Here is a 16,599-nt window from a genome sequence, read left to right on the forward strand (position 1 = left end):
CCCGCTGCCCTCCCTGTGATGCTCCGTCCCTCCGCCGCTATCGGTACCGCTGCCTGAGCCTCGGGATGCTCCACAGCCGGCGGTTCCCACAGCGCGTCCCTCTTCGAAAGGGAAAAGGCTCCCGGCGGCGGCGCTGCCTCAGTTTCCCGAGGCTCGGAGGCGGTAGCAGCAGCCCCTTGTCCCGTGGGGCAGCCCCCTTGTCCCGCGGCGCTGCCTCAGTTTCCCGAGGCTCGGAGGCGGTCGCAGCTGCACCCCTTGTCCTGCGGCGCCCTCTCGGCCCGCCCGGCGCTCTCCTCGCTCCGTGCGGGACCCGGCTCCTTCCCCGGCTCCGTCCCAGCGCCCCGCACTCGGGGAATCGCACCCAGACGCTCCGAGGAGTTTTTCCTCCGTCTGGGCTCAAAGGAATCCTTGCCAGAGTTAGCTGTAGCTTCCGCACAGAAGCCCTTTACAGGCCCGATTAGCTAGAAAAATATTTTGAATGCGGCTTAAAGTCTGACTAACAATTCTGTGCATCGGGAAACACGCCTGCTCAGAATCTGCTGTTTTCTCTTTAAATCGCTCTACTTTTCCCCAAATCCAAGTATCTCTGAAACATAATACTTACAAACACGCCCTTACTGACACTTTTTGCTTAAAACATAGAGTATCTTTCACCTGGTTTAATTTCAGGTGAAGATCTTGGGAGGACGCTTTTTTTTTTTTTTTTTAGGCTCTTAAAACTGCTGTTAAGAAGGTTTGGTAACACAGTATTTACAATGAGGTTCCTATTTCTGAGGCTCATATTGTTTTCCTTAGCCTTGAACATTTCTTTTGGAGCTCCCACTGGCAGAACTTTCAAGATAACCCTGCAGAGATAGCTGGTGTGTTTTTCTCTTTCCGTAGAAAATAAATCTTTAAGGCGGCTGCTTGGATAATGGGAGTTAGAAAACAGTGTAGCACAGTCAATGCAACTGTTAAAACTTGTACTTCCTGACTTTAATTATCTACAAGAATTCTTGGCCTAATGAGAAGGAAGAAAAGGTTTAGTGCCTTTTTTATTATTTACACAGAAATATAGGCAGTCCTCAATTAAAACTATCTGAATGTTCTTTTCACATCTTTGATGCCTCTGACAGATCTACTACTAGTCAGGATAAACTTTATGGGAATGGTAAAGCATCAAAACGTCTTCTTTTTTTAATTAAAGTTATTTTTGTGGCAATGCCAGAAAAGTCAGTCGTCATTAAATATATATAAAATGCTTTGAAATCTTAAAATTTTTTCTGTAATTTAATGCAACTTTAATTTGTTTAAAAAATCACATAAAATAAACACAGACAATGTAAAAAAGGCCTGCAAATGTCATAAAATAAAATGTTTGCAATCCTACCAAAACTACTATATTTTGCCTCCAGTATGTGGGGCTTTTTTTAAGAAGTCTTGCCAAAAAAATCACAATTTCCTTACTTTGTGTCATTTCAACGAATCCTAAAAGCCCAGCTTGGTTTTAACAGATGTCATTGATACTTGGAGTAAATCCTGTTCTCAGCTTCAGCCAATAACTCCACCCTTCAACAAAGTATCTGACATCAAAATTTATTCCTTAAAATTTTGTTACAGCTGTTGGAGCTGTTACATTTGTCTTAAACGCCTATTACCTGAGCAGCCTGCTCTGCTGCCAACCTGACAACTCATGTTATTGTAACTCACTATCAGGAGTGATTTGGCTTTGATGGGAACTAATCATGTTTGCACCATCATCAAGTTTACACCATTTAAACGGTCAATTTAATGCAGCTCAATAAAGCACAGCCAGCATCTCTGGTATTTGTCTCAGAGCTTGTATTTGTCTCAGTTCCACGGTGAGATTGTATTCACTTGCAGCAGACATTGCAATAATTATGACAGTGTGTTAAATGTTTGATCCTGTCTGCTTCAGAGAGCTCAAGCTCAGCTGAATTATTCAGAGATCAGGACTCGAGTGGTACAGACAAGCAGGCACATGGACACACAAACACAGACCCTCTGAGAAACTCTAAATCATCTTGAAATGTAAGGACTGAAATATTGCTGCATTTCCTACTCACTCACAATTTGTTCTCCTCATATTTTAAAGCACTGAGGGAATATATTAGTGTATAAATAATTGGGCACTGACACAAGGGCGTTGTCTTGGATGTATCCCTGTAGTTAATATAATTTCTAGCAGAACACTGAATGGATATCAAATGTCTCACACACATGTATGCTTATACATGCAGAGTTGTTTTATGCTTTTTCCAATCACAAACATAACATTTGTAAGTTACATTAAGCCCCTGAAAGGGCTGTGATTTTGGATGAACATTTGGTTCTATTTTTATTTTATCTTTTCATTCTCCATTTTTCTATGTCCACCTACTCATGCTCGTCCATCTCCCCAGAAGCTTTTTGCTGTCAGTCAAGTGACAACCTCAGTAGGAAGCTCTGTGTGTTCATGGGCCTCCTGAGGCCCAGCACTACATTTAGAAGGGGGAAAGAAAAAAAAAAAGGAAAAATAAGAAAGCAGGGAGGGGGAAGGAAGCAGCTCTTCCTTTAGTATGCAATTCCACAGCCTGAAGGAAAAATTCACCTCTGAAAAGCCTTTTCCTACAAAAATTCAATCCTATTTACTCCACTCCCATGCGACTTCCACACTACTTGGGTATTTGCAAAAGAGGGTAAAACAACCCCAGGAAGTGTAAGAGTCACACACAGAGTCTCATTGTCAAAGGAAATAATGCCCCAAAGGTGCACCTTTATCAGGCTTGGCACCAGCCAGTCACCGCCGGCTCCTTCCCAGTACAAGTGCTCAGATGTGCCCAGCCTTCCCCTCCCTGGATTCACTGATTCTTTTGGATCTGTGAGTATTAAACATTTCCAGTAGATTACTTGACAAAATTTATTGCTAGCTATTTCAGAATAACAGCTTTTTATTTGATATGTGTAAGATTTCATTCCTCAGGTCATGTTTGCTTTAGATGAAGTTGCAGGCTGCAATACAAAAAGCTGTAGCGGGAGAACATCTCCATGAAGGTAATATGCATTTCTATAAACATCAAGCTGGCAGAATGATTTTGTTTCAGCTGGGATTAGCAGGAATTTTGCTACTGACCTCAATAAGAAAAGGATCAGGTTTATAGCTCACTTGCAAATCCACTCTGCAAAAAAAAAGTGAGCTTTAGGCACTGTAGATTATTTACATTTCCTTTGGTTAATCGTGATCATCATCACAAGATTTTCCTATTCATTACTGCCTTGATGCTGATTACAGGACCTGTGACAGTGTCTTTATTCAGAGGAGGCACACGGCGTGACTTGACAATATACAGACAGACAGATGCATAGATTTTTTGCCTTTTCTAAGCAGCACTGCTAAGGGAAACTAGAGAAGCGTAAGTGAAATGTAACAGGATTTTAATGACAATTGAAGGAGTATCTTTTATTACATTGGTCCTGGCAAAACAACTCAAATCTCATAGTTAGTCTAAAATTTATAATATGCCATTACCAGGTCGGTGAAAAGAAATCCTATCAGCAAAGCTATTTACAAATCCAGGAGTGTTTACAATGCAGATTATGTTTCCTAAAATAAATAAACCCAAAAGGGTACTGGCAAAAGATAAAATCAGTATGGATGAAGCAGAGAAATAAATGCAGCAAAATGTCAGAACAGGTATTACTGCTTTTCACTGAATGGGCAGATCAAATGTAAGCAGTGCAAGCTCCCACTCTGCAGCAGAGGTGTCGGCTTAGCTCACCACAGCTCTCACCCTCAGCAAGGCCGGGGGCAAGCAGAGACCTGCAGGTTTTTCCTGTGAAAGTGTGACCAATAAACCAGAGCAAATAACTGCGTAAGGCTGTTTGCAGCGCACAGATGCTTGGCAACCTGCAGAGGAATGTGCCTGCCCACGTTTCCCTGAAAGGTTATTTAAAGCTGTGGAGGTTAACAGACACCTTAATTATTACAAACTGCTTTCGAATATCTCCCTTTTTGTGCTGCCTGACCTCAGCAGCTGCGCTCCTTACTCAGGAGCGTTTGGGAGTGGCTCCGCTTCCAGAAATGAAAAATTGGCGGGATGGTGATGTCAGCCTGGCACAGGAGCGGTGCCAGAGGCAGGAGAGCTCTGGCAGGGCCAGGGCCACCAGCCAGAGGGGACAGGCAGGGACAGCCTCCTCCCAAGGGCTCCGTATGCCATTAATAACGCAACAAACGCCAGCCCGAGCGCCCGTGCCAGAGCGCGCCGGGAATGGCCCGCAGCAGCTCCACAGGAGCCCTGGCTGCTTGGAAAGGCAAAGCTCAAACTGCAAACTGCATCCAGACCGCCTTAAAAGCACCCACACATTTTTTCTGCACCGGGAAAAACAATCAGTCAGGCAGGCTGGGATTTTGTCTGTCAAGAATAGGGTCGCAGTTTAAGATTCTGCATCAGGCTGTTCTGAAGTTGAATTTTACCAGCAGCTTAGCTACAATGCTTTAATATATAGGTAGAATTGGGCCCTTCATGTGAAAACAGAATAAATCTAAAATTAATATAAATTAAAACAAAGTGTTTCCCAGATTTTTTTCATACTGGAGTTTTAGGTTTCCTGCCATAATTTATTACAGGTATTATTAAAAAAAATAAAGCATTACTTTAATTGCACCAGTAAAAGTTCAGTATAAACAAAGATAATTTTTGTGCAAAAATCTTTGAATTGTCTTTTATGTAAAACTGTCAAAAGAATAGAGTGTCAGAACACTAATTCATTTTTATTCTGTGTTCAGAGACAGCAATCTTTTCAGAGATTATTTATGCAATGATGGTACCAATCAAACTGCATCAGAGACAGGTTCCCTACAGAGCACTGAAGCTTTCTGGCACTTCTAATAGAGTGTAAATTCTAATTAACTCAGATTAAACCATCCTATCTGAGATGGTCCACCCATTATTATGAACAAAATATTTGCAACCATATAGGAAAAAACTCTGTAAAGTAAGAAAAAATATCAACTCCTCCTTATTTTTTAATGTGTGCTGTTTTTAATAGGAGGACAGACTCTTTGTCCTTCTTTACAATTAAATAAAAAAGTCATTGCTTTTTGTTCCACAAAGTGGAAAGTTTTTTCTATGCATGCAGGCATGACTGATACATTCACCGGACAGGAGAAAGATGAATTTTGTGAATTTACCTCTGGGAGAAGCACTCTACTCCAAGTTCTGTACAGACCTCCTGAAATAGCCACTTTTGAAGCTGAATGTATGTGATTGCCCCATTAAAACTGTGATGCTAAATTAACATAAAGTCAGAGAGATCTGTAGGGATCCAGAGCCTGTTGTGCCATCATTGCCAAAAATTTGAGATGTGCGATTCCTTGGGTAACATGTGTAAGGAAGTGTGGAACTTGTGGTCTAGAGGTTGGCCAGCTTTTAAGTAATGGTGAGCTTACTCAGGATCTGAAGCATTCCTGTGTTTCTCTGTCCTGTTTTCAGATTATGTATAGGTAGAGAAGAATGGTTGTTTATTAGCTAAGGAACTACTTGTCCTATTTTAGGGAGCCACTAGCTGGAAGAAGTGAGTATATGTACATGTGTGTGCTCTAGTTCACTGTTTGCACTGATTTTGTAGGAGAATACTGCAAATTCTGGATTAACTTCATGAAAGCAAAATAGTAGGCACAGAGATGAAAAACTGCAAGGACAATTGAAAAAAAAAAACAAAAAAAACCAAAAAAACAAACCATTCCTTGCTTTTATATTAGAAAAGTGGCAGCCATTATTTTCCTCAGTGCTGACACTGATATTGGAGGAGTTCAGAGAATAAGGTAGTTTGTTGTGCTGGGCAATGCTGCCAGAGTATTTCCTTGTTCTCTTTTTATTTATGCCCATCTGCTGGGCCTTGTCCTGCACTGAGATATTCTTGTGCAGCTTTTAGCACAACCAGACCTCAAATCCACTCTCAAGGAGCTGAACATCACTGCTGCTTTAGAACAAAACGTGTTCACAGGTCTTATACCTGCATTACACCTGTCATAGACATCAACCTCATTTTAAGTATTTTTACATTTCTGACATGTAAATCAGTTCCTACTATTTCCTGCACCAAAGGCACCACAAACAATTTTTCTCCAGCTGCAAACACTCTTTGTGTGTCCCATTTCCCTCAGAGTTTCCCTTCAGCAGTAACTATCTCATTCTCTTAATGAAAGTCAGACCCAAACCCTGAGCATATTTTCTTGTAAGCAGATCAGTAACAACAATAAAGAGAAGGGACACATCTCCCTGAATTCTACCTTAAGGCCAGATTTCCATTAGAAATTACTCATTGGTGTTTTACTGAGACAGTCAATTGTAAGACTTTCCTGTCATGTATGCAATTGATATTTCCAGTGATATTTTTTTTCCCAATGAAGTCACCTTGCAGTATTCTGAGGTAAATAGCAAAAATATTAGGTTTGGGGAGAAATGTGCAACCACTACAGCTTTTACAGGCAGAAAAATGCCACCCCTTCAGCTACCTCCCGTGCCCACCCACCATTACTAATCCTTATTCACACAACCACACTGGCCACAGTTTCCAATGCAAAATTAGTAGTGGAAAACTTGCTTGCCTTGCTTGAACAATGGGTTCAATTCTAAGAGAGAGTGTGACTAACTATTTGCCTTGACCCATTGTGATCCCTTGTCCCCCATTTCCAGGGCTTGCACAGGACCAGGAAAGCAGCAAACAGTCATTTGCAGTGTGTTGAAAACTAAAGGAAAGGATTCTTGGTCATTTTTTTTGTCCTCTCCCTTCTGCACAAAAGGAACACCCAGAGCAAAATTTATGGGTTTTCTTCCCTTGATTACTATCTGAAACTTTAATCAAAATATATATTTGGGAGAAATCAAGTAAAAGAAAATATAGATTTGTTTGTGTTTCACACACACCCACACCCCATTCCAAAATATCAAAAAATGCCAGTAAGACACTCAAACAAAGAACTGTAAAAGTAAAACAGATTCCCAGTGGTGACATCTGTTAGTATAAGGATTATTTAAACATCTCTAGAGTTTTTCAAAGAAATGCCAGGATGGCTTCCTACCAAAAGGCAACTCAGTCTAATATCCTCCTTAGCTAATCTACATACAAAGCATGTCTCTATATTTGTTGGCACTAGAAAACCCACATGCTTGTCTTGACATGGAAATAAAAGCAATTCAAAGGGAATCTGAAAATGTATATATAGGGGAATCAGCTTAAACTGACCTTGAGATTAGAGAATTATCTTTTTGAGAAGCTGAGCACAATTGTCAATGCATGGTTTGGTAAGAAACACATTTCTTCTGAAAGCAACTTTATCATCTAGTGGAAGACAGTTTCAATTTAAGGGTACAGCAGCATGATAAGGCAGTCTGTAAAGAAATATTTTCAGTCTATTTTTGATACATTTTTTTACCAATGAACACAAACAGGCATGCAAATGTGCAAAACCTGAATAAACACACTGCCAAGCATGTGGATGGAATGAAAAACCAAAAGGGCCCAGTAGAAACAGTGCTGTGAACAGAACCAGAGGCCATAAAGCCACTCCAGAGCTGTCCCAGACATGGCATTCTCCATTCTCCTCAAACTTCTCAGGTGGCAAATGCAAACCTACATGTAGAGCCTCATGGAGAGAGCTCTGAGCAAGCTGGGGCACCGCTCCCTCTGTGTCAGATCACAAGTCCCAGGGCAGTGGAATTGCACCAGGGGTGACGTGAAGTGTGACGGCAGCAGCTCCACACCCCACCTGGAAATACCTGATGGCTTCGTCACACTGGGAAGCTCCTGGAGCTCATAAACTGATGAATAAAATTTACCTGAGGATTGCAACAATATTTATAGCATTGAGAATGAATACATTGGAACTTGAAGTTTCCAAAGCTTGGGCATAGAAACCTAATTTGGGAGACATTTACCAATGCACCAATGAAATCAAATATAAGACAGCATTTAGCCTGATTTCAATGCATGGCGTTTGTAAGTGCTAATGATTTTTTTTTCTCCTTTAATTAAAATTCCCTTTAAAGTGTTCTCTAAATAAAACATTGCTTAAAATGCATCTGCTTCAGAGTCTATCACTCACACTAAGCTTTCAGAAAAAAAATTGTTGCAACTTAAAAGGCACTATAGGATATTTAGACTAGAGTTATCTCACAACATGTTCTCTGGCTGCTCTGTTATTTGAGCTCTAAATGTTAAACACGTGAAAGCAACATAAAAGGATCTTCCCTTTAGAGCACATTTTCCAAATTCTCTCTATCTGTTATTTAGAACCCCGTAAAGATCTGTGTGTGTCTACCCATCTGCAACCACATTTATTTTTGCATGTTTTTGAGTGCATATCTCTCAGTGTCATAAGGTCTTCATAAATAAATCAACCTACTTAGATCTGCATGCTTTGAATAACAAGTCAGCCACCAGCAGATGGATACATTTTTAATTAGGTAAGCAGTCAATGCCTGTTGGTTTGAAAACTCTCTTGTTTCTCTTAAAAAGACGGAAACTAACCAAATTAAATCCAAAATTGCAGTGGGACAGCAGAGTGGTTTTAATCTGCATGTAGCTGCAAATCGGCTTAGGTCCCAGCCTGTGAGACAGCTTGAACAAATGCAATATTTTATATCAAGCAAACCTCAAAGTGAAATATTTAAGGATCTTGCAAGAATACGTTGTAAACAGTATGTATTTTTCAATACCACATGTGGTTACTTATGCAATCTTCTCACTTGAGCAAGACTCTGATCTTAATTCATTTACTGTGTTGCCTTCGCAATCTCTCAAGCAAAATATTTTTAAGCAGTAACTTTTAATTTACATAATCAGACATACTTTCCCAAATAACATGGAAGAAACTCAGAATTAACAACATCTTGTACCGCTTAAATAATCCATGAAAAGAAACTTCATCAGTTCCAGTTAACTTCTTCCTACAAAAAAAAAGTTTTCAGTTTTGAACTGGGAACAAAATTTCGTATGACAGATACATCTTATTTGTACCAAACTTGCCACACTTCCCTGAAGTTCTCCAGCTCCTGAAAGTCCATGTAAATGCTCCAGAGAGTACCAGGACAGGGTGAGGGCTGGCCCATGGCAGAGAGGCCTCCATGTACCCTCCTGCCTGCAGACAATGGGTCAGCCCAGAGCCAGCTCTCCCACTGTCCCCACATCACCCATCCCTGATGTGCTCTCCCCATTGGCTCCCATTATCCAAAACAAAGCCTTTTGTGTCCCTTTAGATCTTTCTCCCATAAGAGTTTGGAAGTCTTCCTGTAGTTTCCCGAGCATCTTCTGTCACTCTTCTGAGCCAGTGAAATGAATTAAAGGAAACCATTCTGAGCCCAGGAAGGCAGCAGAGCTGGGAACAGGCTGTGGCTCCATGCGGTGTGAGGAGACAGCACGGCACCTCTGCCTGCCCAGACAGCCGTGGCACTCCCACTTCTCCTCTCCAGACAGAGCAATGACCAGGAGACAACGCTATCCCACACGGAATTATCCCACACTGTCTCTGTGTGACCAGGTAGTGCAGACAATTGTCCTTGGAACAAAGAAGCTGCTCTGGTGTGATATTTTCTGGGTCCCCCGTGGCAGGAAGCAAAGATGAATCTGACTCCATATTCTTAGAAGGCTAATTTATTGTTTTATGAGATGATATTATATTAAAGAATACTATACTAAACTACACTAAAGAATAGAGAAAGGACACAGACAGAAGGCTAAAAGATAATACTCAAAAACTCGTGACTCTCTCTTCAGAGTCCGACACAACTTGGCCGTAATTGGCCAATAAGCAAAAATAATTCACTTGTTGGATAAAGAATCTCAAACCACATTCCAAAGCAGCAAAACACAGGAGAAGCAAATGAGATATTTTTGTTTTCCTTTTTCTCTGAGGTTTCTCGGCTTCCCCAGGATTTTCCCAGAGAAATCCTGGGCAAAGAGAATTTTTCAGAAGATATGATGGTGACACTCTGGCAGTAGGAGAGCCAGGGCTCCCCATGGATACAGAAATGTCTCCTGCTTGGCTAAAACCACCCCGCACCACAATTGCTGTGCACGCTGACCCCAGGGTGCAGCTGCTCTGTACCCAACACCCAAAACTGTCTGAAGAATTTCAGGGGCCAACACGAGGGTCTGATGTTGGCATTGAGACGACAAAATAAATTCTTTTTGGTCCTCATTCAGTTTTATGCTTACAAAAAGGAATAAAATTCACAGAGTAGAGAAAATCTCCAGACATAAAATCTGATACTTAAACAAAACAGATTAAAAGTAAATGGGCTAGGTTTAATCTTTGATGTCACTTCCTTGGATTTCATGATACAGCACCTGAGGTGGATTTTTTCCATTTTACTGCAGCACAGTCTTTTTCCTACATAAGCTTATGGTAAAATAATAACCAAGTTTCCCATATGTTAAATAGTAAAACTTAGTTCTATCATTTCTTTCTATACCTTTACAGTTCTCTTCAGTTGACTAAATGGAAAATACTGTATCTCTGGAGCAGGCTGGAAAAGAAATAAAGGTTTGACTCCCATCCTAGTTTTATGGGGATTGTGCTGATGTAATTGCACTGATTTCTAGGAAATTGCTTCAGATTTGTGCCATTAGTTAGATCAGAATCTAGATGTCAGTGCACCCTGAAAATACCCAGCTCTGTGACAAGGTTCTGGATTACTCTGAGTTTTACATCCTGAAGTCTAATTGCACTGTGTAAAATAATGTTTATTAAAGATCAGATATGAAACGTAAAGATGGCAATTATTTGAAACTTTAGGATGTAATATTTGCCCAATGATCTACATGGGCCATTATGCTAAAAAACTGCAGTAGTACAGGAAATAAAATTTCTCTTATATGTGGCATGATTTCGTATTCTTAGTTGAAATGAAAATACTGCAAGATGGAGAATATTAGTGGGGCACTCTGAGGCCAACTTGTATTGTTTAGAATATCTTCTTAGCTGATAGTCCCTGTCCTGTACTACAATTTTCCTTGTGCCTAGTCTGAGATATGTGTTGCAGCTCACAGTTGAGAGGAAGGAAAATGCTTTAATTTAAGAGTTGCTGCTGATGAGAACTCACTATATTTATTTGAGAAAGCAGAAAATTACAATGGACTGTGCGGAGCCCTACTGCCCCCACGTACAGCAGCACTGCTGAACAACTCAAGCACAGGTCTTGGAGCTCTGTGGGCTGGAAAGCAGGGGAAGGAAAGGAGCAATTGGTGAGCAATTGGGGGGGCTGAGGGCTGACAAAAATGGGATGAAAACACCCTTGCTGTATTTCAGCTCTACATTAGCAAATTAAAGATCAATGTGACAAAGGGAAGGATAATTTGAGTCCTATGCACTCAAGTATTTTTGTACTGGGACCTGGAGGCCAGTGCTCAGGCTGCCCTGTAGACCATCCAAATAGCATCACCCTAACTCAGAGGAATAGACCTAATTAGACAACCCCCACAGTCTTTGTTTTACCACTTTGGACAGTTTCTTAAAAGGAGCTAGGCAGCCAAAAATTCATGGTTTTTTTATGGGCAACAGTAGAAAGATGGAACCTTTCTATTGAAGTAAAGGGATTTATGATTTAGATGATCTGATGATCAATATCAGAATAAGTTAAAGGAAGATTATACTTGTCCCATTTAACAGGACTTCCAGACCAGGGTTTTAAGCAATAAGAAGAGTTGGTGTAAATTTCAAACGAATATTTTCTGTGCTTATCCTTCAATCCTGTCCTGACCTCCTCCCCCAGATTCTCTTAAGTGTATAAAAGCCTAAAGAATACAATACTATTGCTCAATTTTGTCTGCCTTTCATTAACATTTATATGAGTTTATGCCATGCCTTTTGCTGTTTTCCAGCTGATAAATGTTTTTTTAATATATGCGCACAGATCATTTTGCTTATAATCAAGGAAGAGAAATTAAGTTTAACATCTGAGGGCTTTAGGCAAAAAATGTCAAGCGTGGCCCAGATGACCACATGAGAGCTGCAGCCTCTCTTTGTGCCCCAGATTGGCTGGTATTGTTTTGATGCTGCTGCACTGGAGCGACAGAGCTAACGTAATTATGAGATCAAGCCACATCTGGCGGCTTTGGCACCCGGCTCACAATCGATCGCTGGCTCGGGTCAGGGCGCGAGCGCGCCCCGGGTGCACGTCAGGGTGCGCGAGCATAAAGCTGTATTAGCCAGCCAGGGGCAGCCCGGCATTCCTGGGTGTCAGCGCCCCACAAAATGGATGGGCCACAAAAGAGCAGTGGCACAGCACACAAAAGTGATGATGCCAGAGAGACTGATGCGCCGCGGGCGGTGCTTGACATCTCCTGGCTCTGGGCTCTTGTGCGTTGTGATTTATGTCACCCTAATGATTGATTACTTTCAGATCAGTCCCATTCTACCATATCTCTGAGAATTTCCCTCTTCTTCAAACATCTTTTTGTTCCACCAGCCCTAGGCTGCAGATGGCATCAACCCACGCATCTCCATTGTTTAAAGCCTGCAAGAACTCCGCCATTCTTTGGGGGAATGCTCATAACCGAGTTGCTAGTGTCCAATTAAGTCCTGAAACTGTGACTGGGGGCACTTTAACCTTTTTATTTCCTTGCTCTCTTAGGAATTTCATTTCCCATGACAGCTGCAACTCAACAATACCTAAAAAAGTCATCAAGAACGAAAATCAGAAGGAGACGCATTTTTAAGGTTATGGAAAAGAGCTTCAAGTGATGGCTACAGCTGCATCTGTCACACCTCCATAAAGGTTCTTCTGATCATGTTTCACAAAGTGAATTATCATCCCTGGCATGCAGCATTACAGCGGAGTCTGTGTAAAGACAACAGGCTAAAGCTTCTGCATGCCGGGAAGCCAAAAATGCCTCTGGGATGCTTATGCAAATCATTAGTTTTCTCTGATATCTCAACCGTTCTGTGTGACACACAAAATATCAATGACTCAATATTCATATGACAGAAAAACACAAGAATCTAGTGTTTTGAGAAAACATAGAATTTTTAAAAAATCTTTTTGATTTTGGCAAATCTAATAGGGCACAGTGTCAGGGGAAATAGTATAGTGGATGGAAAATATCTCAACTTCTTCAAATCACAGCAAGCAATTACAATAGACTTAATTAATTTGTATTTTCTCCTTCATTAGAAAACAACACCGCCAAAAAGAAAATACTTGCAACTACTTCAGTCACTGACAAGAAGATAGCCAAAGGAACTCCAAGTCCACAGAAGGCTTTTTCTGTCACTGTGTACCTGCAGTACTCCTGCCCAGTGCTCTCTGGAGCTCTGTGTACTCTCTCTCACTTCTGGAAGCCCTGGCTCATAGAAAGGGATATACCACAACTCCCAAAAAATCCTTCCAGCTTAAAGTTCCTCAAATAGCAGCAAACACCATTAAGCAGATGCAATACCAAGAAGTAGCAGAAAGAGCTCAAAGCACAGGCTAATTTGGGGTTTAGGTAGGATGTAACACAGCCTATAACACACTTAATTTATCAACAATATCTGTAGAGGGATCAGTTCCTGTATACACCTGGTCAGGAGTCAAGCCACAGGGTACACTGAGGCCCATCAGTTTCAGAAGGAATTGGGCTCCTGGCTGACTGTCACTGTATATACAATGCAGAATTTCCTACCTTCTGTCAAAAGCCAGTGAAAACTTTCAGCTGGACTGGGGAGCTCTGGTCATACCAGACAAAATTCTCAAAGGATTCACATTGTGCCAAAAAGGGGGGAAAATACCAGAGAATGAGGGTAAGAGCAATAAATAATCTTGTTCTGGCCAAAGTCATGACTGATTGCACTTTTTCTTAAAAACAAAACGATCTTTAACTATGGCATTTAATAGTTCCATGGGCACAGTTAATTTCTCATCCAGTGCTGCTCATCTCTTGCTTTGTTTAATTTTTGCACAGGTAACAAGGGATGCAAGATAGCTGTCAATGGCTCCAAGCCTGGATGTGTCCTCAGAGTGAAGATCAGAAGCACTGATCTGTGTTTTCCTTTTTTCTTTCTTTTTTTTTTTTTTTTTTTAATAAGTATCTGAGGAGTTCCTGTGAAAGCATTTAATGTAACTGGGTCACAAAGAATGAAAGCTGTCCTTGGGCAGCCTTTGAACAGGCACAAATATGTTTTCCTCTTCATTTCTTTTTCAGCACAGTAGAAAACATAAGCCCCTTTCCATAAGCTTCATTTCATTTCTAACAGGCTCTGCAGCTCCTGAGAACCCATGAACAGTGCTGAAAGTAATTCAAATAGTCTTCAATACACTCACTCCAGGTCTGAGTCCCATTTAAACTGAGGTTTGCATCATCTTAACACCCACTGTAAAACTGTTGTCAGTGCTGAAACTGCAAGGAAGGGTTTGATTTTTGGGAGAGGGCAGATCAGAATATTGTGACAGTGCCAGTTCAGACAGGAGGCCCCGTGCAGCAGAGACACCCACAAGGGCCTGACCTGTATTGATCCTGTCCTGGAACCCAGCTCTCATTGGTTTCATTTACCCAAATGCTGTGGATGTGTAGAACTTTTAGATGCAAGAAAACACAGTGAATATTTTTGAAAGAGGGCAGATGAGCCCACGTGCCCTGACAATGGCGAGTGATCCCTGTCCTGGTTTCCTTTGTAAGGGTGGGACGAGCTCACACTGTCCCATAACTTTTACTTTTTACTGCTTTGGGGTAATCTTAATCTTACAATTTAGATATATTCAATGCAACCTGGATGTAATGAGTAAAAGAAATAAATAAAAAGGTATACACATTTAGAGATTTGAGAGGGTATCTATGGCTTTCTTTTGCCATACTGCTTTAAGCTGCTTTGTGATCCCCTGATGGCTGCCCACAGTCCATGAGCCACAGCAGCTCTCAGGTAAGAATAAATTATTTGAGCTGACAGAATACTTGCAGAGCAGGGTAAAGTGATGGGGAGGAGAGGTTGTCTTCTGTCTATATTGGCCCACAAAATAGGTTAGACAGCTCAGTCAAAAAAAAAAAAAAAAGAAAACTGAAAAACTGAAATAACTATTTGGTCATTGGGCAAGATGGTGTTTGTTCAAAATCCAGTTTACTTCATTGTTAAGCAGTAAATTGTGTTTTGAGAGATAGCTGTGCATCAATCAGTTAAGCATCAGGCTTTCAAAGGCTGTGTAAAGGGTAGAGATGACATGCACCAATCTCTCTGCTGCACAAACTATGTGCTTTTCTCAGTACTGTTTCAGTGAAAATCAGGATGGCTTTCATGCAGCCAAGCACTTAAGCTTAAGTATAAAAGCACCTCTCTTGACTTGCTCAAGATTATTTGTGTGCCTGCCTTTGGCATTTAAGCACTAAGTTGAGCCAAAATCCATAGTATTAACTAAAGAAAAAACTGTATATACTGGACTAAAACACTTACAAATTTTGTGAGTGCCATTGCTGTGGGAAGTCCATTTTGTAGAATGGATAACATTTATAGAATAAAACAGGACAGAGGTTTCTATTGCTCTATCACCTGAATCCCAATGAAGAGACTGAGGAGTCACAAACAGAGAGCCACAGCCTGACTGAGACCGGCAGGGACTTGTGGAGAGAATTTTATCCATCCCCTTTCTCAAGGAGGGTCACCTACCACAGGCTTCCCACAACCATGGGCATACTTGTTATTTTGAAAGTATGTGAATGCTAGAAACACCTCCAAGAAAAAAAAAAAAATAGATTTCACATTATGAGTAAGTTTACAGATTCCTGAGAGAACCGAAGTCAAAGCAAAGACTTGCAGGAGAACAGAAACAGTTATGAACATCACAAAATAAACTCTCCTCAGTCTCCAATCTGACAGTAACTGATGATCTTAAGATAATACATCATACATCATTTTGGCCTAAAGACAGAAAGAGCTATTTTTGTGAAGTAACATCCCCTGCAAAAGGACACAGCATTCTCTCAATTCAATCTCGATACCTCTGTTTCACAAAGAACTTGGGGATACAACTGAAGGCAGAATTGGGCCTCTTCTTCCAAAAAAAATAGGAGAAGCTGGACATTCTTTACTAAGAAAACTGATTTTTTTGCCTGATGAAAACTATACAGTTTTACATTTATTGTTTTTGTCATGGGAAGAGGAAATGTGCCTTGTGCAGAAATGACCCTTTGAAGGCATCAGCTGGCACAGCACCACACCATGCCTGCTGATGGGGATTTTGCAATGGAGACAGGAATTCCATTTCCATGGAAAAGCAGGATCTCCATCCCAGGCTGTGCAGCTCACAGATCCACATGAGATCTGATACAGACAATGGTTCTACTCCCACTGTTTGACTCAGTCACAGGCAGCAGAACACATGGACAGCGGTGGGCTCTTCCCAAAAACAAAGCAGCCAGAAATGCTCATTTCTAGTGGCTGCACATGCTTTCCAGGTTCCCTACAGGAGATATTTCTGTGCAAAGATGGACTAGGCTGCTGATGAATTCATCTACATGCTAAACACAGTTCTAACAAAGTTTCTGTGAAAATAAGCCTTGACAGTAGGCTCAGCATCCAGGATTTCCTTTTGGACCTCTCTCCCCAGTGAAAATAAGCCTGATATGTAGACCTGTGTCTGAATTTCTGTT

This window comes from Melospiza melodia, chromosome 12, assembly GCF_035770615.1.
Source record: "Melospiza melodia melodia isolate bMelMel2 chromosome 12, bMelMel2.pri, whole genome shotgun sequence".
NCBI lineage: Eukaryota > Metazoa > Chordata > Aves > Passeriformes > Passerellidae > Melospiza > Melospiza melodia.